This window comes from Pecten maximus, chromosome 9, assembly GCF_902652985.1.
Source record: "Pecten maximus chromosome 9, xPecMax1.1, whole genome shotgun sequence".
In the NCBI taxonomy this organism is placed as follows: domain Eukaryota; kingdom Metazoa; phylum Mollusca; class Bivalvia; order Pectinida; family Pectinidae; genus Pecten; species Pecten maximus.
In genome coordinates, this window is record NC_047023.1 from 38,581,279 (window position 1) to 38,587,866 (window position 6,588).

Genomic DNA, 6,588 nt, shown 5'->3' on the forward strand with positions numbered 1-6,588 from the left:
CATCCAACTTTTTTACCCTTCTTAACGACAATATCTTTACAATCAGATGCTTTGTTAAAGTTCACACAGCAAGCATGTATTTTCCTTTTTGACTGCGAGTATACAACAAGAATATATCAGTACCATTTTTTCAAAAAAAACACATTGGGTAAAACACTGTTGATTTCATTTCCTAAACTATTCTGGAGAAAAAAATATGTACATCTAAAGATCGTGGGGCATCTAGTTCTTCAGATTAATACATAAATAACAATTTTATCAATTAAAAAAGTTCGTGTATTTCGAGAATAGAAATGCTGTGTCATGGAGACAAGAGGTGTCACGTTTTCCGTTTCCGTTTATACAACAAGTATATATCAGTACAATCGTTTTCGAAAACCACATTGGGTATGACATACATTTTATTGCATAAACTATGGATCATATATCTAAAACACTGTTGATTTCATTTCCTAAACAATTCTGGAGGACAAAATGTGTACGTCTAAAGATTGTGGAGTATGTAGTTCTCCAGATTAATGAATAAATTACAAATGTATCATTTAAAAAAGTTCGTGTACTTGCAAATAAAAATGCTGTGTCAAGGAGACAAGAGGTGTAACGTTGTCAGTACAGTCACAATAAGGCTATCTTAACCTGAATATTCAACCTTCAATACCTCATGTTCATAGGCTTATCACATATATCTTATTTATAATTGTAATATTCTGATATTCAAAACTCTAAAACTTATATCATTAAATCGTATAAACCACGAATATCGCCATTACCTGATCGCTTCCTTAGTCCGCCTTCAAATCTAAGATATATCAACTACAAGGAAGAAAATAAAACTGCACGGGGATTCCGAGTACTTCAATGATAAAATAAAAAGTCTGCGCACTATTTACTTAACATCCAGTATATGTGTATATATCACTAAAGGTTATGACACGTGTCGATAAATTGGATAATGAACATTGATTTTTTCTCTGTACATTCTTATCGATATCTTGTTATTTCCATGTCGTTTTTGCTTAGCTATAAAATCACACTTGTTATACAATTCAGCTAGTCAAGTTTTATTTGATATCTATCCATGTCCGTTCTGGTCAATTTAGGGCTGAATTGAATTTAATTGAATAGAAATGAATAGAATTGCTAGAAGAAGGGAAATATCAAAAAAGGTAGAAAGAAATGTGAAAAATAGATTTCTTAGAAAGTCAAGTACATGTATATGATCTGAACCATGCCTCTTTTCAAAAACAATTTAACATCACTGTTCAAAATAATACTTCTAGGAACTAGAATTTGTTGGCTCTCAATTCCTTGCACTTTTTATAACTACATTATCACTAAAGACACACAGCAAAGCATGTTTTAAGCATGTTTTATCTTTGGGATTGATATCGTTACGAATTAATTAGGGAAATATAAAAGTATTAGAATGATTGTTATTCCTTAGTTAAAAGAAATGTAAAAACTGAAAGTGACAGAATAACAAAGTTATGAAGCCATGCAATACGATATATTCATGCAGAATATTGTTAAAAAAATAATAATAAAAATTAAAACTATCAGCAACAAATATTTTTACTGTGTATTGATAAAAGTTGGTCTTAATTGTACTTATATATGCCACTTTATGTTCTATTTCAAACAGTGTTGATTTTTTTCTAAACAATACGAACTTCTAAAGTTTGTGGCATGTCTGCTTCTCCAGATTTATAAATACGGATAAAAAGTTCGTGTATTTCAAAATAAACATGCTGTATCAAGGAGACAAGAAGCGTCACATCACAATCAGGCTATCTTAAACTTAAATTTGTTCTCGCCCTGAAATGCTTTATGTACACATTTATTTTATTTATCAAAGGAACCTTATTTTCTATTACAATATTTTGATATTCAACACTTAAACACTTCTTATATCAAACCGTATAAACCCCGAATATCGTCATTACCTGATCGCTCCCTTATTTCTGCTGCAAATCTAGTGTCCGTTAATTACAAAAGCGAAAATAAAACTGCATGGAAGTTCCTAGTAAAGTAACATGGTTCTCAGTAAACAGCTGCACGTGATTTGCTTCACTTCTGTTAGTGCATACTTCAACCCATCGTCGGAAACCCTGGAGACTCTGTCGAATGACTGATAGCAGATCTAGAGTCACGTGGGTTCCCGACGATTATAGTCTACTGTTTTGATATGATTGTGCCGTGTATATAACACTAAAGGTAATATTCTGTGTACATTCCTATCGATATCTTGTTATTTCAAAACTCGTTCTTGTTTAGCTATGAAACCACACTTGTAATATAATACAGCTTATCAAGTTTTAATTGATATACATCTATGTCTGTTATGGTAAAGTTAGGGCTGAATGGACCATAAAGACTTAGAACAGGAGATCTAAGATGTATCAACTTAAAGGAAGAAAATAAAACTGCACGGAGATTCCGAGGACTTCAATGATAAAATACAAAGTCTGCGCACTATTTACTTAATATCCAGTATATGTGTATATATCACTAAAGGTTATGTGACTGGACGATAAAGTGGATAATGAACATTGATTTTATTTCTCTGTACATTCTTATCGATATCTTGTTATTTCCAAGTCGTTTGTGTTGAGCCATAAACTTACACTTGTAATACAATACAGGTAATCAAGTTTTAATTGATATCTATCCATGTTCGTTCTAGTCAAATTAGGGCTGAATTGATCATAAAGACTTGAAACTAGATACAGGCGTAATTATTCACCAACTTAAGATTATTTTCAACGTCTATCAGTTTCATCTTCAAGGACAAGTCAGTTGTTCAAGATTTTGAAAGTGTTGATATCGTCTAGAAAGGCGACAAATAAAACACACAGTAAAGGTAAAAAGAAAAAAAAACAATTAAAAAACAATTCTGGATGTGCAGGTGCAATAGCCCAATCATTCATTTTTAATGATTTTCAATATTGAATTTCTTAGAACATCGAGTATATGGGTATTATGTAATCCCGTTACTATTCAAAATACAATGTAATACCATTGTTCAAAATAATACTTATAGGAACAAGATATTGATGGAAGGCAATTTACGGGCTTTTTAACTACGTTATTTCTTCAATCTAAAGGATTTTAATTTTCAAAGGTGAAAACTTCTTAACATTTGTGCAAAATATAGTCAATAGACATACAGTTAAGAATGTTTTTACCACTGATAGTCTCATCTTTTACACAAAATGAGTTATCCATATATATTTCAGACCAACTATAGGCCAATTCCTTTTATTCTATAGAAAACGGATGGGATTTTAAATAACTTGCTATATTTCCCCTATTGGGCCTTGGCCCTCGTGTCAAAGGGGGTTGGAACAATTTTCAATCCTCACTACCTAGGGTGCCTCCAGTCCAGTATGAGTGATATCCGGTGCATGGTTCTAGAGATGAAGTTGTCTATAACAATATAGTCAAATCGCCACCTTTCGGTCCCGCCACTCAAACCCCCTCGGTGGTCAACCACACCATTTGTTTAATTTTGAATCCCAACTACCCAGATATGTTTCTTGTTGTATGAGGTTAAATTCCAATCAGTGGTTAAAAAGAATTCGTTTGAAGACAATGATGACGTAAGTATGGACGACGGACGCCACGGTATGGCATACCTCACATTGGTCCTACAATAAGAAGGCTTTGCAAGATATAATGTACAGCTTTTATTTAGCAAATGTCCGATATTTTGTTCGCCCAGATTCGATATACAGTTCATACAGCAAGCATGTATTTAGATTTTTGACTGCGAGTATACAACAAGTATATATCAGTACAATCGTTTTCGAAAACCACATTGGGTATGACATACATTTTATTGCATAAACTATGGATCATATATCTAAAACACTGTTGATTTCATTTCCTAAACAATTCTGGAGGACAAAATGTGTACGTCTAAAGATTGTGGGGTATGTAGTTCTCCAGATTAATGAATAAATTACAAATGTATCATTTAAAAAAGTTCGTGTACTTGCAAATAAAAATGCTGTGTCAAGGAGACAAGAGGTGTAACGTTGTCAGTACAGTCACAATAAGGCTATCTTAACCTGAATATTCAACCTTCAATACCTCATGTTCATAGGCTTATCAAATGTATCTTATTTATAATTGTAATATTCTGATATTCAAAACTCTAAAACTTATATCATAAAATCGTATAAACCATGAATATCGCCATTACCTGATCACTTCCTTAGTCCGCCTTCAAATCTAAGATATATCAACTTAAAGGAAGAAAACAAAACTGCACGGGGATTCCGAGTACGTCAATGATAAAATAAAAAGTCTGCGCACTATTTACTTAACATCCAGTATATGTGTATATATCACTAAAGGTTATGACACGTGTCGATAAATTGGATAATGAACATTGATTTTTTTCTCTGTACATTCTTATCGATATCTTGTTATTTCCATGTCGTTTTTGCTTAGCTATAAAATCACACTTGTTATACAATTCAGCTAGTCAAGTTTATTTGATATCTATCCATGTCCGTTCTGGTCAATTTAGGGCTGAATTGAATTTAATTGAATAGAAATGAATAGAATTGCTAGAAGAAGGGAAATATCAAAAAAGGTAGAAAGAAATGTGAAAAATAGATTTCTTAGAAAGTCAAGTACATGTATATGATCTGAACCATGCCTCTTTTCAAAAACAATTTAACATCACTGTTCAAAATAATACTTCTAGGAACTAGAATTTGTTGGCTCTCAATTCCTTGCACTTTTTATAACAACATTATCACTAAAGACACACAGCAAAGCATGTTTTAAGCATGTTTTATCTTTGGGATTGATATCGTTACGAATTAATTAGGGAAATATAAAAGTATTAGAATGATTGTTATTCCTTAGTTAAAAGAAATGTAAAAACTGAAAGTGACAGAATAACAAAGTTATGAAGCCATGCAATACGATATATTCATGCAGAATATTGTTAAAAAAATAATAATAAAAATTAAAACTATCAGCAACAAATATTTTTACTGTGTATTGATAAAAGTTGGTCTTAATTGTACTTATATATGCCACTTTATGTTCTATTTCAAACAGTGTTGATTTTTTTCTAAACAATACGAACTTCTAAAGTTTGTGGCATGTCTGCTTCTCCAGATTTATAAATACGGATAAAAAGTTCGTGTATTTCAAAATAAACATGCTGTATCAAGGAGACAAGAAGCGTCACGTCACAATCAGGCTATCTTAAACTTAAATTTGTTCTCACCCTGAAATACTTTATGTACACATTTATTTTATTTATCAAAGGAACCTTATTTTCTATTACAATATTTTGATATTCAACACTTAAACACTTCTTATATCAAACCGTATAAACCCCGAATATCGTCATTACCTGATCGCTCCCTTATTTCTGCTGCAAATCTAGTGTCCGTTAATTACAAAAGCGAAAATAAAACTGCATGGAAGTTCCTAGTAAAGTAACATGGTTTTCAGTAAACAGCTGCACGTGATTTGCTTCACTTCTGTTAGTGCATACTTCAACCCATCGTCGGAAACCCTGGAGACTCTGTCGAATGACTGATAGCAGATCTAGAGTCACGTGGGTTCCCGACGATTATAGTCTACTGTTTTGATATGATTGTGCCGTGTATATAACACTAAAGGTAATATTCTGTGTACATTCCTATCGATATCTTGTTATTTCAAAACTCGTTCTTGTTTAGCTATGAAACCACACTTGTAATATAATACAGCTTATCAAGTTTTAATTGATATACATCTATGTCTGTTATGGTAAAGTTAGGGCTGAATGGACCATAAAGACTTAGAACAGGAGATCTAAGATGTATCAACTTAAAGGAAGAAAATAAAACTGCACGGAGATTCCGAGGACTTCAATGATAAAATACAAAGTCTGCGCACTATTTACTTAATATCCAGTATATGTGTATATATCACTAAAGGTTATGTGACTGGACGATAAAGTGGATAATGAACATTGATTTTATTTCTCTGTACATTCTTATCGATATCTTGTTATTTCCAAGTCGTTTGTGTTGAGCCATAAACTTACACTTGTAATACAATACAGGTAATCAAGTTTTAATTGATATCTATCCATGTTCGTTCTAGTCAAATTAGGGCTGAATTGATCATAAAGACTTGAAACTAGATACAGGCGTAATTATTCACCAACTTAAGATTATTTTCAACGTCTATCAGTTTCATCTTCAAGGACAAGTCAGTTGTTCAAGATTTTGAAAGTGTTGATATCGTCTAGAAAGGCGACAAATAAAACACACAGTAAAGGTAAAAAGAAAAAAAAACAATTAAAAAACAATTCTGGATGTGCAGGTGCAATAGCCCAATCATTCATTTTTAATGATTTTCAATATTGAATTTCTTAGAACATCGAGTATATGGGTATTATGTAATCCCGTTACTATTCAAAATACAATGTAATACCATTGTTCAAAATAATACTTATAGGAACAAGATATTGATGGAAGGCAATTTACGGGCTTTTTAACTACGTTATTTCTTCAATCTAAAGGATTTTAATTTTCAAAGGTGAAAACTTCTTAACATTTGTGCAAAATATAG